At 39.0% G+C, this 21,009-nt stretch overlaps 1 non-coding gene across 1 annotated transcript; it reads right to left on the bottom strand.

Annotated features, from left to right (window-relative positions):
• Positions 1 to 20,377: 20,377 nt before the first annotated feature.
• Positions 20,378 to 20,485, bottom strand: LOC148547385 (small nucleolar RNA R71). The gene has a single exon (XR_015897394.1). It is a non-coding gene; the product is annotated as a small nucleolar RNA R71 (small nucleolar RNA).
• Between the last annotated feature and the right edge of the window lie 524 nt (positions 20,486 to 21,009).

A 21,009-nucleotide genomic window follows, 5' to 3' on the forward strand; every position in this document is an offset into this window, starting at 1 on the left:
TTCTGACCCTTGATGAACTCTTGATCCTTGACAGTTCCTTCTGTCGTTCCATATTTGCTCCTTCCTCAATGTAGCTCCAATAGCTACCTTCTGTGATGGATGAACAAAAGTGGAAATGAGCTTCACCTTAGAGATCTTCTTCTCTGACCGAAATGGATTGCTACTACTTTAGGCATGGAGATCTTGAAGCTTCTTCACCACATCTTGCCTTAAGTGGAAAAGATCTCAGACACGCCATGCCTTAGATCTTCTTTTTGCAAGGGCCATTATCACCTTAGCCGCTTGCTTCTTCTTAGCCTCTTTCCTTCTACTAGCTTCACTGCTTTTCTGATTGCTTCTTCTTTCTTTCTTCCTGTATGACATGACCGAAGAAGAGAGAGAGGAGAGAGAAGAGAGAAAAGGCTTTCAATGGAAATAATGAATGAAATTAAAATGAATTAATTTCCACTTCCATTCCCCTATGCATAATAACGTGTGAGGCATTGAAAGCTATCAAATCAATTTTGATTTTTCTCTTTCCTGTTACCAATGTAATTAAATCAAATTAATTAAATTTAAATTCCATCAAAAGTGGGAGTAGGTAACCAAACTCATCATGCTCCATTTCCTTTCTTTCCTTTTTTCAATTTCGGGCCAACACTTTGTTGGATCAAAAGAAAATAGTTTTGGGCTTCACATTAGTTCCCTGGCCCAATAAACATAATAATAATTCAGCCACAATGCTTGACTAATTGTTGTACCAAAGGATGAATAATTTCTCAACATTTTGGGCTTTATGTTGCTTATGCCCAATGATCAAAATTCTGCACACAAATAGAAATTATTAAACAAATAATTTGAAGCCAAAATCAAATTAATAATTTCTAATTAATATTTTTAACAATGTTTAATCATCACAATAATTTGAAGTTTTCCAAACTCAACACTTTTGTTACAAGAACAAAAAAATCGTAGTCATATAAGTTTTTTCTGTATGTCGAGTCAAATGCCAACACATCACTGAAGCATTTGTAGTTATGCTGCATGTGACCATTTGACCAAAACAGGTGACTAAGGTGCTTCTCAGCGCAATACGAGTACTGTACAACTGCCATAGGATCCAACTCAGCCTTGCCCTTCAAGATACGTAGCTTATTGCTGTGGACCTTAAACCAAATTAAAAAAAAAACGTTATTCATTAAACTAATAAATTCTATTGCTTCATCTACTTCAACTATTTTATCTTCTCAAAAAAATATAAAGGTTTAATTTTTTTATTTTGTTTATAATTTTAATTGCTCTTTTGTTTTTTTTTAATTTTTAGAATAAATAAAAAATAGGACAATAAATAATTATGCTTCACAATTTTAATTCTTACATTAGAAAATTCAGACATCATTCTGATTATCTACAATTTGAATGATTTTATTTTCTCCAACTTATCAAGAGGATGCAAACTAATATAAATTATTTAAATTAAATTCATGTCATTTGATAAAAAAAGGCAAATTTTTTTTTTAATAAAAAAGGAGTTATTTTAAGCAAATAAATATATACTTACTCATTAAGTAAATGAGAGGATGGAGGAAGAAAATTTATTAAGTTCAGAAAAAAATATGCCATCTATTTTTTAATGAAAGAGTAGTTATATGACATATTTTAGTTGTTAAGTCACAACAACAACAACAATATAATAATAGTAATAATAATTGAGTCCTTTTTTTTTGGTATTCTAATTAAATCTAATTTTATCCTGTCTACACTTTTCTATCATCTTTGGTTTTTAACTTGTATACAAAAATTACATATATTTTTTGCCCAACTTTTGTTTAAAGATCTAATTCTTTTTTTGTGTACACCCATTTCAAACCCATGATTTTTTATCTCAAAATTTTCTAAATGCCCCAGGGATAAACCAAAGACAATTACCGCGCTTAACCCTAAACCCATTTTAACTAAGCATCCATCAACTCATTCTAAAGACCCACATGCCTTAAGATTATCGAACGGTCAACTAAAAGTCATCCTTGGTCATCTAATACTATTATTAGCGAAGAGAGAAAAAAAAAGGAAGAGGGACTTAGTGAGTCACGTGACTCACCCCCCTCCCGAACTCCAGTTATTTCTTTCTCCCAAAACCCTTTCCTTTCTTTTCAATTTTATTTCTTCTCTCTTCTTCTTCTTCTTTGTCCTTTCCATCTTCTCATCTCTTCTTCTTGAAATCATACACTATCATTAAACCCACTTCTTTCATTTTACTTCCTTCTCCTTCTCTTCTCTAACTTATTCATTCAAATTTCATTTATCACAACCTTATATCATGGAGTTTCAACTTAATTAGTGAGGAAAGTATTCAACTTTTGAGTTCCGATTATTATTGAGACTTTAAGGTAATTCTTTGACTCAATAATTAGCTATATCTCAAATTTTTATCATCCCTATACTTGTGGGTATAGCAAAATCTGAAATTAGGGTTATTAGGGTTAGAAAATTTGGGGCTTCTATCAAATTCAGTAAGATTATGTTAATCGACAATATTAGTAGCTACAAATATTATTATTGTCATATTTCTAGAGTTGTAGAGTTATTGGACATCATTTGGTAGCTCGTTAACGCACTCAAAGTTCTTCCGGTTCTTTGGAATCAAGTTGTGAGTGGATATTATGTCTATAATTATTTTTGGAGTTTGAAAAGATTTGATTATATTAATTTTTGAATTTTGAAATAAATATTGATTTGTGAAACTTATAATTTTATAAAAATACACACGAGACGATATTTATATATTTTGTAAAGCATACATATTTTCTTATTTGACTCTATTGAATTTTAATTAAATTTTAGTATGCATTCTTATGTATATTTGATTTACTATGAAAATTTAGTAATATGTTATAATTATTAGAGATTTGTTCTAAATGATTTGGTTTGGTTTGGTTGGGAGACTCTGACTAGAAAACCGTAGTTAACGACGGTTATGATGTTAACTTAGATACATCTAACTCAGACCTCAACTAGCAGGGGTGTTGCTAACCCAACGTGTAGGCCACACGTTGGATCTGCTATGCCGTACGGGCACACTAGAGGAAAGAGCTACCCTTAGAGTTGGAGCCGCCCTAGGTTTGTAATATTTAATTTGATTTTACTTCTGGAATGAGAACTCCCATTTCAGTTCATCCGCTTAACTACTTATCTATTTGTTTGCATAATTAATTAATATGAATTTCTCATCTTTGAAAGGAAATATAATTTTCAAGGTAAACTCTATATTGTCTCGTGTGGTTATAGATGTAATGTTTGCTCACTGAGTTGCAAAACTCACCCTATTATATTTCCATATTTTTCTGATACATGAGTCATTTCAGGTTCTATTTCACCTGCCCCTCAGTAGATCTTAGTCACTTTGGTGAGACCTTCTTCTTTCTAAGGGCTAACTAATTATGTAATGGAACCTTTGCTCAAAATTTAGATTATGTCAATGCTCCATATGTCACAGGTAGGATCCTCGTGTGGGTTATGTTATTTTGAATATCGAACTATTTAGATAGTAGTTATAATTTGGTTATGTAACACTTATAGATTTGACTATATACTCTAGTTATCAACTTAATATATATGATGCGTATTTTGGACATGTTTGGTGGTGGATATGATTGAAATATATTGTTGTTGGTTTCATTGGAAATGGATGTTTATTATTGATACAAGAAGATAATATTTATGTTGGTAAGGTCCTAGGAATAGAGGAGATTCTGTTCGTTTTTCTGAAAATTTAGTCGTTTGGCTTGCTGAGGAACTTGTCCCTTGAGCGCCAGTCATGACTTGGTTCGAGTTATGACAAAGTGGTATTAGAGCCTGGTTTTCCTGTGTAATATGGAGCAAGTGTCCTTTAGTAAGATCACAATTGTGCAAATGGAAGCTGGCCCATTTTCACAAAGTATGATGTTACTAGAGGCCTATAGGAAGTTGTGCTCAATCTTTTGGTCTCATAATTCTTTCTGTCTATCCTATTGTCTTTGAACTCCATATATATATGTCATTGGTAATCCAATCGCTTTATTTACTCAATAGGTGGAAGATGCCACCTAAGAAAAGACGTGGTGGAGCTGTTAATGCTCCTGATACTACTGAATCCAATAGGACAGTTTTTCCGCCACTTGGAGCCCTTCGACAAAGACCAAGGAGCCAAAGAATAGCTGATAGACGCGGAGAAAGGATACCCTATGAGGGAGTTCAAGAAAACCCTACAGTAGGAGTGGCTCAAGCAGACTTGACAGCTGAATTGAGGGGAATGAATCAAACTCTTAATGCGATGTTACAGGTCCTAACAAATCAAAATAGGGGTGAAGCGAGACTTCCTAATGCACCACATCCTCAGCCTCATAGGGTTCATCAATTGTTTGGGGATCAAGAGCTGCCAATTGAGAAGTATTTGAAGTTGAATTCGTCCACTTTCAATGGAGATTTATTGGATGAAGATCCACAACAATATCTAGAGGATGCAAAGAAAGCTATTCGAGCTCTCAAGTACACCAAAGAATGGGCAGTTGAGTTAGTATCCTACAACTTGCGTAGTTCGGCAAGATATTGGTATGAGTCTCTTCTTGAGAGAAAAGAAGCAGCTGAATTACCTCCTCCTTCCTGGGAAGAGTTCACTGAAGAGTTTCTCGCTCGGTTTTATCCAGCTAACAAGCAAGCAGAGGATGCAATTGCCTTTGAAAGATTAAGGCAAGAGAATATGACTGTGACCGAGTATGCTAAGGAATTTACTAGACTTTAGTTCTCCATACTTGGTAAATTCAGAAGAGATGAAAGTACGTCGATTCATTCGTGGGTTGGCAGAACCTATGTTCACTATTCTTATGCCTGAAGTCGGACGCATGTCTTTTAAGGATGTCCTAAACTCTGCTTATGGAATTGAAGCTGGGATAGTGGAGAGAAATACTTTTAAGAATGTTGGTAAGAAGCCTAAGATGAAGGGACAATTTTCTGGTGGAGTGACGAAGAGAATTATTGTACGGTTTGGAATCAATCATCAAAACAAGCATTACTTTGTTGGTAGCATAGTCCAAACCGACAATTAATTCTCAAAATCAAATAATAATGTCACAATAAAAAATAACCGAGAGTATTTAACTCCCGGGTCATCATCCTTAGGAGTTACAATTAAGTGTACAATTATTGGCTATGAAGGAGAGAGCATGGGGATTGGGGAATGAAAGCAAGCAAGGGAATGTAAATAGCAAGGAATTGAAACAAGCATGCAAGGAATTTAAAGGTAAGCAATTAAAGGACTCTTAGTAAGAATTGGGGAGTTTAGGATTCCTATCCTAGTTATGGACCACAAACATGGCAATTGTATGGAATCAATCCAAATCAATCAATCCTCCTTGAGAATTGGTCAAAAAACCATAATTGATCTCAATCCATAAGTCCTAGTCAACTCGCTAATTACTTAGTGAAAGACTAGCGTCAATGGAAACCAAACCAATTAACTATTCTCACACAATGCGGAATGGACATCCACAACTCAATTACATCCAAACATCCAATTTTTCAACCAAGGAATTAAACGTGCAAAAAATTAAACATCAAAGCAATAAAAGTCAAAGCAATTAAATGCAAGGAAAAGAAATGGCAAGAAAGTAACTTAACATGCAAGAAAGTAAATGAAAGCAAGTAAAAGTCAAAGTAATAAAACTTCAAAAGCAAGAAACCTCTTGACAAGTAATTGAAGGCTAAGGCTATCTATCCTAGCCATTGACCACAAACATATGATGATTATGAAGAGTTAATCCTACTTAGTCAACCTTACATCGAAGATAAGTCAAATAGGCATAGTTAATTTCAATCCCTAAGTCCTATGTCAACACTAAGGGGTCACATAGAGTCAAGGGAGACCAAATCAACTAACTACTCTAATATATCAAACAAGAATGGACATCAATGACTCAAAGAACACCAAAGTCAACAATTCCAAGCCAAGAGTGGAGAAAAACTAAGTAAAAACTAAGCCAAGCATTTTATCAAACACTTGGTGTGCATGAGAATAAAATAATATTAAATTGTAATAAAATAAATTCTAAAACTACCAAAGTAAGAAAGTAACAATAACAACTAGAGAAAGCAATAAATGACATAAAAACATAAAATTGCATTAATTAGAATTAAAATGACAAAAAGTGTTCATAAAACATAAAAGTGACAAAATAAAGGAAATAACAAGAGAAATGAAGAAGAACAAGATGCAATAACAATAAATGACAAGGAAAAGTAAATGAAAACAATAATTAAAAGTAGAAATTACAGGAAATTAAACTAAAGAACCCTAATTCTAGAGAGAGGGGGGAGCTTCTCTCTCTAGAGAACAACCTACATAATGCTAATCTAACCCTAATTTCTTCCCTCCTTCACATGAAGTAAGGCCTTCCTTCATATAGCACTCAATCAGCTTCAGAAAGCCCCAAAAATGGACCCTAGAGGCCCAGAAATCGCCCCAGTGATTTGCAATAAATGAGTCACGCGCTGGGTCGTGTGCGGACGCACAGGTGTGTGCGTACGCACACATGCTGATTTTCTTCTTGTGCGTACGCAAGGTTGTCGTGCATACGCACACATGGTTTTGTGGCTTTTGTGCATACGCACAGGGGGTTGTGCGCACGCACACTCCAATGTGTGCTTCTCTTTTGTTTTCTTCATGCTTTCTCCCTTTGTACATGCTTTCTTCCACTTTTGCCTTGCCAAACTTGCCTTTAGCACCTAAAATCACTCATCAAACATGTCATGGCATCGAATGACATAAAAGTGGGATTAAAATAATTAATTTAAGTACAAAAACGTATGTTTTCACATTTAGGCACAATCTAGAGAGAAAACACAAAAGCATGCTATTTGGATGAATAAATGTGGGTTTATATGATAAAATCCACTCAAATCAAAGCAAAGTATATCATCAAATATGGACTCATCATGGAGCTAGTTCAGGGGGATTTCAGTCTCATCATGGTCAGACTAATCAGCAAGGTTATTCGGGTTATTGAGCTCGTCCTCAAAAATCTTTTGATGGAGTTGCTTCTTCTGCATCTGTTCGTATGAGTGTTTTTAGTCCAAGACCTTTTGTTGGGGGCACCCCTCAATCTTGCGGACATGGTTCTAATCAGACAAGACCAACTAAATTTTACTGCCAGTAGTGTGGTATCTACCATTCCGGTATATGTTTCAAGGCTACTGGTGCATGTTTTGGTTGTGGTCAATCTGGTCATCTTAGGAGGGATTGTCCAATTTCTAGAGGAGGCTTTGCTCCAGGTATTGCACGTCCTACAATATCAATGCTATCATCTTCAGCTATGTCTATTAGAAATTCTTCTGGTCCTAGTGGCAGAGGAGCAGGTGGTAGGGGTCAAACTTATAATAGAGGAGGCAGTCAAAGAAGAAGAGGTCAGGCACGTGTGTACGCTTTAACACGTCAAGATGCTCAAGCTTCTAATGCTGTGGTGGAAGGTACTTTACAAGTTTGTTCTTTAGATGCTCGAGTGTTATTTGATATGGGTTCTTATTATTCATATGTATCTCCACATCTTGCATCTCATTTCGATAAACAACCTAAACTGTTATCCCACCCATTTCATGTTGGCACTCCACTTGGAGTCTCCACGGTGGTTCGAGTCGTGTTTCGATCTTGTGTTGTTAGAATTAATAAGGTTGAAACCTTAGCTGATTTGATCTTTTTAGAACCAATGGAAGATATTGATGTCATCTTAGGCATTGATTGGTTAGCAGCTTGTCATGCTGATGTGGGCTGTACTCCAAAACTATGAAGTTTGACATACCGGGTATCTCACCTTTTATTTTTAAGGGTGATGATTGTCCCACTTTAGCTAGCATCATTTCATCTATGAGTGCTATGCAATTGATGGATAAGGGAAACTAAGAATTTCTGGCAGTTGTTAGAGATGTTGATGCCGAAGTACCTAGTCTTGATCAGGTTCCTATTATTAGAGAATTCCCTGATGTGTTCCTTGATGAGCTACCAGGGATGCCGCCTGTTCATACCCTGAGTCGAGCTATCCGACCCGGGATGTTTAGTAACAAGGCAACCGACCTCTTCAGGTCAGACAATCCGACCTCTTCCCAAAGAGCTCGGCCAAATCGACAGGAAAGCCCAGTAAAGGGCCCAAATAGAGGAACACGACCCAAATCCAAAGGCAATCCAAGCCTATAGAGATAAAGGTGGTTCCCTTGAAGATAAGCTGACTTCACCTAAAGATAAGATAAGATAAGATAAGATAACTAACTTATCTTATCTAGAAAGGTCAGCCCACACTACTATAAATACACTGGAGCACCCAGGTATAACTCATACTCTGATTCTACTCAAAACCTGCTTAATACCCTTGCTAACTTAAGCATCGAAGTCCCTTGAAGGTACCCCCACCCTCCAGTGACAGAGGATCAGCAGTGCAGTCAGTCCAACAAGTCGGACACAACAGCTCCGGCCGCCACCCACCGGCCGGACACGTCATCTCCGACCAGTACAGAAGATCTCGTCCGAGATCGACCTACAGTTTCAGGTAACCCTCGGAACATCGGCGCCATTGCCGGGGAACTTGGAAGTCATCCCATCATCATGGCGGATGATCATGATAACGACCACGATTCAAATCTAGAGGATAGAACGCCGCACAAAAATGCGGGCAATACGTTGAAAGATACCCCGGAATCTAACGGGGACAAAAACTCATCAAATCCGGGAGTGATAGAAGCGCTTCAAGATCGTTTAAAGAAACTTGAAAAAGAAACCTAGCATCAACGAGAAGTCGAAAAAGATCTGCAAAGAGAGGTAAGGCGACGCCGAGAATTAGAAGATAAACTTCTGAAACTCGAAGCTGATCTCAAAGCCAAAGCTACTCGACCCACCCTTGAGGACAACTCTCGCAAAGATCAGGATCCAGTCACTAGGGAGATCATGAAGACCAAAATCCCCAATGACTTCAAACTTCCAGATATGACCTTATACGATGGCACTACAGATCCCAACCATCACCTCAGCAATTTCAGAAGTAGAATGTACCTCACCGACGCCTCAGATGCAGTTCGCTGCAAAGCTTTCCCAACAACTCTCACAAAGACAGCAATTAGATGGTTCGAAAACCTACCTCCGAAGTTCATCTCAAGCTTTGATGACTTAGCCAAAAAGTTCCTGGCCAGATTCTCCATCCAAAAAGATAAGGCTAAGCATGCCCCCAATCTATTAGGAATCAAGCAAGGAGATCGGAAAAGTCTTCGCAACTACATGGAAATATTCAACAAAACATGCCTAGACATACAAAGTCTACCAACAGAAGCCGCCATCATGGGCCTCATCAATGGCCTACAAGAGGGACCTTTTAGCCAATCCATATCAAAGAAGTACCCCACATCTCTGGATGAAGTGCAGGAACGAGCGGAAAAATACATCAACATGGAAGAAAATTCTCGACTAGGAGAAACCTCAAAATCCGGATTCGCCTACCGAGACAAAGACAAAGAGTCCAAAAAGAAGGAAGATCGACAAGAGAAAAAAATTAGAAAATACCATAATTACACCCCTCTTAGGGTGTCCCTGGTGGATGTTTACAAAGAAGTCTGCCACACAGAAAAAATACCCCCAGCTCGACCACTCAAGGGAAAAGAGGACGAGGAAACTGAAATGAATATTGTGAATACCATCGAGTCCGTGGGCACTCCACCAACGAATGCTTTGACTTAAAAAATGTCATAGAAAAATTAGTGAAAGAAGGAAAATTAGATCGGTTTCTGGCCACCAGGGACGATGAGCAAAGAAAAAGAAGAAGAGACGAGGAGATTGGACGAACCGAGCGATCACCTCGTACACCAGAAAGACATGTCCATATGATACACGGAGGATTCGCAGTAGGAGGAATCTCCAAATCATCTCGCAAAAGATATCTCAAAGAAGTATATCATGTCGGAGGGAAGGAAGAAGTACCCGACATCCCTGTAATTACGTTTACCAAGGAAGATGCGTCCGCAATCATCTCAAGACACGACGATCCCATGGTCATCACCATTATACTAGCAAATGCAAATCTCCACCGCACACTAATAGACCAAGGGAGCTCCGCCGATATCTTATTCAAAACCGCCTTCGACAAGCTCGGCCTAGAAGATAAAGAACTTAAAGCATATCCAAACAGCATGTTCGGCCTGGGAGACACTCTAGTGCAACCACTGGGATACGTCCCGCTACACACAACCTTCGAAAAAGGAAACCAATCCAGAACACTTAAAATAGATTACATCGTGGTCGACGTGAGTTCAGCCTACAATGCCCTAATTGGTCGGACGACATTAAATCAACTCGGTGAAAAAGTTTCAACTCCACATCTATGCATGAAATTCCCAACTGCAGAAGGGATAGCTACGATAAAAGCAGATCAGAAGATGGCGCGCCGCTGTTATAAAAAAAGCCTAAACCTCAGAGGCAAAGGAGAAGAATTTCACACAATCGAACTTGGTGGAATCCAGAGGCGAGAAGAACTCCGTCCACAACCTGAAGGGAAAGTAGAGAAAGTCTAGATTCAAAACATCCCGGACAAAATGACCAATATTGGCACGACTCTAAAAGGAGATATAAAAGAATCACTCGTACAATTCTTACGAGACAACGTCGACCTCTTTGCGTGGAAGGCTGCAGACATGCCAGGCATAGACCATAAGCTAATGTGCCACAAGCTGGCAGTTTACCCAGGATCTCGGCCAGTACAGTAGAGGCGTAGAAAGCTCAGACCAGAACGATCCCAATTTGTGGAAGAACAGGTACAGGCTCTACTGGAGGCAGGATTCATAAGAGAAGTCAAGTACCCATTATGGCTAGCCAACGTCGTCTTGGTGAAAAAATCAAACGGAAAGTGGCGGATGTGCACCGACTACATTGATCTCAACAAAGCCTGCCCAAAAGACCCATATCCACTCCCAAGTATCGACGCTCTGGTAGATGCCTCCTCCGGATATAAATACCTCTCGTTTATGGATGCATATTCCGGATACAATCAAATCCTCATGTATCCACCCGATAAAAAAAAACCTCGTTTTTAACACCAAAAGCAAACTACTGCTACATTGTGATGCCTTTTGGTCTCAAGAACGCGGGAGCTACTTATCAAAGGCTAATGAATAAAGCCTTTTCAGATCATATCAGAAAATTCATGAAAGTCTATATGGACGACATGTTGATAAAGACACAAAGTGAAGAAACATTACTGTCCGACCTGGCCCAAGTGTTTGACACTATAAGGAAGCATGGCATGCGACTCAATCCTGCAAAATGCACCTTCGCAATAGAAGCAGGCAAGTTCTTGGGTTTTATGCTCACACAAAGAGGAATTGAGGCAAATCCGGATAAATGTCAGGCCATACTCAACATGAAGAGCCCAACTTGTGTCAAAGAGGTACAACAACTCAACGGGAGATTGGCAGCCTTGTCCAGATTCCTAGCGGGATCAGCGATAAGATTTCTTCCCTTCTATGCTACTCTAAGGAAAGGAAAAAAGTTCAAATGGACAACAGAGTGCGAACAAGCCTTCCAAGATTTCAAAAGATTTCTAGGATGGCCACCTATCCTATCTCGGCCACGAGAAGGAGAACCACTCATATTATACCTCGCGGTAAGAAGCCAGGCAATAGCCTCGGCATTAGTTCGAGAAGATGACAATGGGCAACAACCTGTATACTTCATCAGTAAAGCACTACAAGGATCCGAGCTGAACTACCAGAAAATAGAGAAATTTGCCTATGCTCTCATACTAACATCTCGACGACTTCGTCCGTACTTCCAAGCTCACACCATTAAGGTTCGGACCAATCAGCCCATAAAAGGGATATTGCAGAAAACAGATCTAGCAGGCAGAATCTTGCAATGGGCAGTCAAGTTGTCCGAATTCGACCTTCAATACGAAGCTCAGACGGCCATCAAATCACAACACCTGGCCGAGTTCATCACAGAATTTACAGACACCCCAGAAATCCCCACAGAATAGAATCTCTACGTGGATGGCTCCTCGAATAAAACTGGAAGTGGGGCAGGTGTGATAATTGAAAGTAATCAAGGAACCCAAATCGAACTCTCTCTCAAATTTAGGTTCCCTGCCTCAAACAACCAAGCTGAATATGAGGCACTACTAGCTGGTTTGAAGCTGGCTCAAGAGGTTGGAGCTCAAAAACTCATCATCTTCAGCGATTCCCAGGTGGTCACTTCACAAATAGCAGGAAACTACCAAGCCAAGGATCCCACCATGAAAAGGTACTTGGATAAAGCCAGGGAACAGCTCGGACAACTCGGGGAGTATGAGATCCATCACATACCCCGCGAACAAAATGCACGAGTTGATACACTCTCAAAACTAGCCAGCACCAAACCAGGAGGCAACAATAGAAGCCTCATCCAGGAAACACTACAGAACCCATCAATCTCGGAAGAGGAAAAAATCCTAGCCATAACAGGTTTAGATCAAGGATGGATGACTCCCATAATTAACTACCTCAAAACAGAAACACTTCCTACAGACGAGAATGAGGCAAAGAGGTTAAAACGGGAGGCACAATACTACACCATCATAAAAAATACTCTTTATAAAAGAGGAATCTCAATCCCATTGTTAAAATGTGTACCGACTTCCAACACAAAGGAAGTTCTAGAAGAAGTACACAGCGGCATCTGTGGTAATCATCTCGGAGCACAAGCACTCACCAAAAAAGTACTTCGAGCAGGATTTTATTGGCCAACTCTACAAAAGGAGGCCACAGAGTTCGTAAAGACATGTCCACCATGTCAAAAACATGCCAACTTTCACATCGCCCCACCGGAGGAGCTCATCAGCGTAACCTCACCTTGGCCATTTGCAAAATGGGGACTCGACCTTCTCGGACCCTTTCCTCAAGGATCGGGACAAGTTAAATTCCTCATAGTAGGAGTAGACTATTTCACAAAGTGGATCGAGGCAGAACCCCTAGCTAACGCCACTGCTCAAAGAAGTCGAAAATTCCTATATAGAAACATTGTCACAAGGTTCGGGGTCCCATACTCCATCACCACAGACAATGGCACCCAATTCACAGATGCAGGCTTCAGAAAACTAGTAGCTAACCTGAACATAAAGCACCAGTTCACTTCCGTCGAACATCTCCAAGCCAATGGACAAGCCGAAGCTGCCAACAAAGTCATATTGGCCGGGTTAAAACGGAGATTACAGGACGCAAAGAGAGCTTGGGCTGAGGAACTCCCACAAGTCCTATGGGCATATCGAACAATGCCACATTCCACCACAAAGGAATCACCCTTCCGATTAGCGTACGGAGTGGAGGCAATGATCCCAATAGAAATGGAAGAAGGATCACCTAGAGTAGTCCACTACAATGAAGAGGCCAACTCCCAACTACAAAGGGAAGAACTCGACCTACTTCCAGAAGTTCAGGAAAGAGCTCGAATCAGGGAAGAATCACTAAAGCATCGAATGGCTTCGAGATATAATCAACAGGTAGTGCCACGAGGTTTTGTGGAAAACGACCTCACTCTAATCCGAAATGATATCGGAACAACTCGACCCGGAGAAGGAAAGCTGGCAGCAAACTGGAAAGGACCCTACCGAGTCGTTGAAGTACTTGGGAAGGGCTACTACAGACTGTTCGAACTCGATAGACGAGAGCTTCCTAGATCGTGGCACGCCTGCAACCTAAGAAGGTACTATAGTTAGGAATGATAAAGGATCTTGGTATAAGGTACACTCTTTTTCCTGAAAAGGTTTTTTAATGAGGTACCAAGCTAAGACCTACAAACTATCCAACTTAAAGGGATGAAAAACTCCCGCATGTATATATTTGCACTTTCTTTTGAATAAAATATATTTTAGATATTCTACAAATTCTCAAGACGCATTAATCTGAAACATTCATCGTCCGATTATAAAGCAACAGATCGGCAGAAAGTGAAAAACAAATTCACTGCACGATCACGATAAAGACTAACAGAGATAAAAATGCGATTCATCTAAAGGTCGAACAAACAAAGATGAAAACCACCTTCTACAAATCGGCAAAGATGAAAATAGAATAATGCAAGAAGTTATCGAAAGTGATCCGAAAAAAGAACCTGACGAGGTCTTATGGATTTCTAAATAATAACTTAAAGACTGGCTGACGCTAAGAAGTCAGACCAAGTCAACCCAAGTTATAAGTAAACCCTGGAAAGAGGTCTGGCCAACCCTATTAAAGAGGATTACTTTAACTTAGAAGGGCCCGACATGACGAAGTCGGCCCAAAACATAAAGTTATAGAAGTGATCCCTGAAAGAGACCTGAACAAGGTCCAAGAAAGAGGATTACAAAAATAACTTAGAAGGGCCCGACATGACAAAGTCAGCCCAAAATATAAAGTTATAGAAGTGATCCCTGAAAGAGACCTGAACAAGGTCCAAGAAAGAGGATTACAAAAATAACTTAGAAGGGCCCGACATGATGAAGTTGGCCCAAAACATAAAGTTATAGAAGTGATCCCTGAAAGAGACCTGAACAAGGTCCAAGAAAGAGGATTTCAAAAATAACTTAGAAGAATCCGACATGACGAAGTCGGCCCAAAACATAAAGTTATAGAAGTGATCCCTGAAAGATACCTGAACAAGGTCCAAGAAAGAGGATTACAAAAATAACTTAGAAGGGCCCGACATGACGAAGTCGGCCCAAAACATAAAGTTATAGAAGTGATCCCTGAAAGAGACCTGAACAAGGTCCAAGAAAGAGGATTACAAAAATAACTTAGAAGAATCCGACATGACGAAGTCGGCCCAAAAACATAAGGTCATAAACGTAATCCCTGAAAGAGACTTGAACAAAAGTCCAAGAAAGAGGATTACGAAGTAACTTGATCCGACATGACGAAGTCGACCCACATAAAGTGCGAAAACTACAAAAAGTAATACTTGGCAGAGACCTCGCAAAGGGTCCAAGCAAAATAGGATTTTTGTTGCCTCAAAGGAATCAAAGCCACAACCACAAAAGCAAGCCAAAGAAGTCGAATAGCAAGGCTCCAACATTCTCAAAACCCAGAAAGATGTCAAGTTAAGTGCAGATAAGCATGATATAAAAATACAAAGTTATAACAAGCTTCAGAGGCCACCAAAATCTGCCCCAAAAGCTTGGAAGCTACCTTTGTTTTTCAAAATAAGGTTGCTAAACAAGCAACTAAGAAGTGTCAACAGTTAGCAAAACACCATTTACAAAATAAAGAAGTTCAAAAGCCCACAAGCCGGGCTATCTACACAAACACTTATAAAAACTATTTATCCGAAGGCTTCTCGACAGTATCAACACGGGGTGAAGGAGGGCGAGTCTGAAGGGGCACCGCATCCACCGTCCCGTCATCTCGATTTAATTTCTGGCACTCAGGCTCTGGTTCCGGATGGCTAACCCCAATAGGAGGAGCTGAAGAGGTCGGCACAATAGTAGCTTTGGCAACTGGCACAGGCAGAGATTCAACATTGTCATCATCAAGGTCGTCAGGGACAATCTTGCCCTCCTTCACGACATTATCCAGGCTGAAGAGAGTAAGGTCAACCTCGGGAGCTAGAACTCGAACTTGTTCCTTCAGGTTCTCATAAGCAGCATTTACGCTGCCCACAAGATGACCCTGGAGCTCGGCATAGTCAACCCGGGCAGACTCCAACTCTTCTCTGAGACGCATTACCTCACGGTAGGAAGTGACATAGCTGTCCTTATACCTCAATGCCGTGTCTTCAGCCAACCTCACAGAAGCCTCCAAAGCAATAGAACTTGCTTTCTCGCCCTCCAATTTCTTCTCCAGCCTGGCCACCTTTACTTGAAGCTCCTCCTTCAGACCTTTCATTCTATCAAACTTGCTTAGCCTCTTCCATAAAGGCCTTAGTAGCATGAAGGGGAAGATCTTGGATAGTACGGTACATAGCAGCTCCCACATGTGCCAATTTTATGCCGCTCCGAGTAATGAAGTCTAAATGTCGAAGAAGAGAGACGTCATCAGTAGGGATGGTACCATAGGGACCAATCTGCTTATCAACAAATTCAATCGCATCAAAATCAGGGGTGTCAAGGTTAAAAGGCTCAGTTGTCTTCTGTTTTTTGCTCGGAGGAACACCAGAAGCAGCCACAGAAGTTTGTGGAGGATCGACCAAACAAACCCGGGGAGTAGGGATTACCTTCCTCGCCCCCGGAGAGCTCGGTACGTGATGAGCGGATAATTTATACGCTTTTTGACATTGTTTTTAGTATGTTTTTAGTAGGATCTAGTTACTTTTAGGGATGTTTTCATTAGTTTTTATGTTAAATTCACATTTCTGGACTTTACTATGAGTTTGTGTGTTTTTCTGTGATTTCAGGTATTTTCTGGCTGAAATTGAGGGACTTGAGCAAAAATCAGATTCAGAGGTTGAAGAAGAACTGCTGATGCTGTTGGATTCTGACCTCCCTGCACTCAAAGTGGATTTTCTGGAGCTACAGAACTCGAATTGGCGGGCTTCCAATTGCGTTGGAAAGTAGACTTCCAGGGCTTTCCAGCAATATATAATAGTCCATAATTTGGCCAAGAATAAACGACGTAAACTGGCGTTCAACGCCAGCTTTCTGCCCAAATCTGGCGTCCAGCGCCAGAAAAGGAGCCAAAACTAGAGTTGAACGCCCAAACTGGCACAAAAACTGGCGTTCAACTCCAAGAAGGACCTCTACACGTGTAACACTCAAAGCTCAGCCCAAGCACACACCAAATGGGCCCCGGAAGTGGATTTATGCATCAATTACTTACTCATGTAAACCCTAGTAGCTAGTTTATTATAAATAGGACCTTTTACTATTGTATTAGACATCTTTGGATTATCTTTTGATCTATTGATCACGTTTTGGGGGCTGGCCATCTCGGCCATGCCTGGACCTTTCACTTATGTATTTTCAACGGTAGAGTTTCTACACTCCATAGATTAAGGTGTGGAGCTCTGCTGTTCCTCAAAGATTAATACAAAGTACTACTGTTTTCTATTCAATTCATCTTGTTTCGCTTCCAAGCTATTCATTCGTACTTCAATCTGAATGTGATGAACGTGACAATCATCATCATTCCCTATGAACGCGTGCCTGACAACCACTTCCGTTCTACATTAGATTGAATGAGTATCTCTTAGATCTCCTAACCAGAATCTTCGTGGCGTAAGCTAGAATGATGGCGGCATTCAAGAGAATCCGGAAGGTCTAAACCTTGTCTGTGGTATTCCGAGTAGGATTCAATGAATGAATGACTGTGACGAGCTCCAAACTCGCGATTGCAGGGCGTTAGTGACAGACGCAAAAGGATAGTAAATCCTATTCCAGCATGATCGAGAATCGACAGATGAATAGCCGTGCCGTGACAGGGTGCGTTGATCATTTTCACTGAGAGGATAAGATGAAGCCATTGACAAGGGTGATGCCTCCAGACGATTAGCCGTGCTGTGACAGGGCATTGGATCATTTTCCCGAGAGATGACCGAAAGTAGCCGTTGACAATGGTGATGTATCACATAAAGCCAGCCATGGAAAGGAGTAAGACTGATTGGATGAAGATAGCAAGAAAGCAGAGGTTCAGAGGAACGAAAAGCATCTCCATTCGCTTATCTGAAATTCCTACCAATGATTTACATAAGTACCTCTATCCCTATTCTATTATTTATTATTCGAAAACACCATTATCAATTTATATTTGCCTAACTGAGATTTGCAAGGTGACCATAGCTTGCTTCATACCGACAATCTCCGTGAGATTCGACCCTTACTCACGTAAGGTATTACTTGGACGACCCAGTGCACTTGCTGGTCAGTTACACGGAGTTGTGAACCGTGGTCTTGGCATCATGTTTTTGGCGCCATTACCAGGGAAAGAAAGAGCGATGAATTTTACATACTTAAAGTGAAATCACGATTCCGCGTACCAAGTTTTTGGCGCCGTTGCCGGGGATTGTTTGAGTGTGGACAACTAACGGTTCATCCTGTTGCTCAGATTAGGTAATTTTCTTTTTTGTTTTCTTTTCAAAAATTTTTCAAAAATATTTCTAAAATTTTCTCATCTGTTTTCAAAAAAATTTATTCAAAATTTTTAAGAATGAATTCTAGTGTTTCATGAAGCATGTTGAAGCCTGGCTGGCTGTAAAGCCATGTCTAATTCCTTTGGGAATGAGTATGTCAGGCGTGTCATGTCTGAATTACATGCTGAAGCTTGGCTGGCCATTGGCCATGTCTAGTGTTTTGGACCGGAGTTTTCATTGAAAGCTTGGCTGGCTCATGAGCCATGTCTAATTCCTGGACTGAAGCTTTAGACTAAGAATACAAGATTCCTGGAATTCATGTTAAAAATTTTGGAATCCTTATTTTTTCTTTTTCATATAATTTTCGAAAAAAAATCCAAAAAAATTTAGAAAATCATAAAAATCAAAAACATTTTTTGTGTTTCTTGTTTGAGTCATGAGTCATGTCATAAGTTTGGTGTCATTTGCATGTGCATCTTGCATTTTTCGAAAATTTCATGCATTCATAGTGTTCTTCATGATCTTCAAGTTGTTCTTGGTAAGTCTTCTTGTTTGATCTTGATGATTTTTTGTTTTGTGTCTTTTCATGTTTATAATATGCATTCTTGAATTCTTAGTATCTAAGCATTAAAGAATTCTAAGTTTGGTGTCTTGCATGTTTTCTTTGCATTAAAATTTTTTTCAAAATTGTGTCTATGATGTTCAACTTGACATTCATAGTGTTCTTGGTATTCATCTTGACATTCATAGCATTCTTGCATGCATCACATGTTTTGATCTAAAAATTTCATGCATTGCATCTCTTTAGTGTTTTTCCCTCTCATCATAAAAATTTCAAAAAATCAAAAAAATATCTTTCCCATTTTTTCTCATCAAATTCGAAAATTTGGATTGACTTTTTCAAAAAATTTTAAAATCAAATTGTTTCTCATGAGTCAAATCAAAATTTCAATTTGAAAATCTTATCTTTTTCAAAATCTTTTTCAAAAATCAAATCTTTTTCAAAATTCTTAGTTATTTTCGAAAATTCCAAAAATATTTTTCAAAAATATTTTTCTTATTTTTATACCAAATTTTCGAAAATAACAATAACAATTAATGTTTTGATTCAAAAATTTCAAGTTTGTTACTTGCTTGTTAAGAAAGATTCAAACTTTGAGTTCTAGAATCATATCTTGTGATTTCTTATGAATCAAGTCATTAATTGTGATTTTAAAAATCAAATCTTTTTTTTTCAAAAACTAAGTTCTATCATATCTTTTCAAAAATATCTTCTCATCTTATCTTTTTCAAAAATCTAATTTCAAAATATCTTTTCCAACTTCCTAACTTCTTATCTTTTCAAAATTTGTTTCAACTAACTAACTAACTTTTTGTTTGTTTCTTAACTTTTTCAAAACCACCTAACTAACTCTCTCTCTCTCTAATTTTCGAAAATATATCCCCTCTTTTTCAAAAATTTCTTTTTTATTAACTAATTATTTTTATTTTTGATTTTAAAAAAAATTTCGAAAAAAAAATACTAACCTTTTTCAAAAACTATTTTCGAAAATCACTAACTCTTTTTCAAAAATTATTTTCGAAAATTCTCCCTCTCCCATCTTATTCTATTTATTTATTCATTTACTAACATCTCATCTCACATCTCTGCCCTCCTCACAGTTGTGTTTCTTTCTTTACATCACATTCTTTGTCTCCCTCTTTCCTTCCACTCACAAAGGGACCCCTATACTGTGGTATAAAGGATCCATATTATTATTATTATTATTTTTGTGCCTTCTTCTTTGTCATATGAGCAGGAGCAAGGATAAGAACATTCTTGTGAAAGCAGATCCAGAACCTGAAAGGACTCTGAAGAGAAAATTAAGAGAAGCTAAATTACAACAATCCAGAAATAACCTTTCAGAAATTTTCGAACAGGAAGAGGGGATGGCAGCCGAAAATAATAATAATGTAAGGAAGATGCTTGGTGACTTTACTGCACCTAATTCCAATTTACATGGAAGAAGCATCTCCATTCCTGCCATTGGAGCAAACAACTTTGAGCTGAAACCTCAATTAGTTTCTCTGATGCAGCAGAACTGCAAGTTTCATGGACTTCCATCTGAAGATCCTTTTCAGTTCTTAACTGAATTCTTGCAGATATGTGATACTGTTAAGACTAATGGAGTAGATCCTGAAAGCTACAGGCTCATGCTTTTCCCTTTTGCTGTAAGAGACAGAGCTAGATTATGGTTGGATTCTCAACCCAAAGACAGCCTGAACTCTTGGGATAAGCTGGTCACGGCTTTCTTAGCCAAGTACTTTCCTCCTCAAAAGCTGAGCAAGCTTAGAGCTGATGTTCAAACCTTCAGACAGAAAGAAGGTGAATCCCTCTATGAAGCTTGGGAAAGATACAAACAGTTGACCAAAAAGTGTCCTTCTGACATGCTTTCAGAATGGACCATCTTGGATATATTCTATGATGGTTTATCTGAGCTATCAAAAATGTCACTGGACACTTCTGCAGGTGGATCCATTCACCTAAAGAAAACGCCTGCAGAAGCTCAAGAACTCATTGACATGGTTGCAAATAACCAATTCATGTACACTTCTAAAAGGAATCCTGTGAATAATGGGACGCCTATGAAGAAGGGAGTTCTTGAAGTTGATACTCTGAATGCCATATTGGCTCAGAATAAAATATTGACTCAGCAAGTCAATATGATCTCTCAGAGTCTGCATGGAATGCAAGCTGCATCCAACAGTACTCAAGAGGCTTCTTATGAATAAGAAGCTTATGATCCTGAGAACCCTGCAATAGCAGAGGTGAATTACTTAGGTGAACCTTATGGAAACACCTATAACTCATCATGGAGAAATCATCCAAATTTCTCATGGAAGGATCAAAAGCCTCAACAAGGCTTTAATAATGGTGGAAGAAACAGGTTTAACAATAATAAACCTTTTCCATCATC

This window comes from Arachis ipaensis, chromosome B8 (assembly GCF_059453495.1).
Source record: "Arachis ipaensis isolate K30076 ecotype BB chromosome B8, ASM5945349v1, whole genome shotgun sequence".
Classification (NCBI taxonomy): domain Eukaryota; kingdom Viridiplantae; phylum Streptophyta; class Magnoliopsida; order Fabales; family Fabaceae; genus Arachis; species Arachis ipaensis.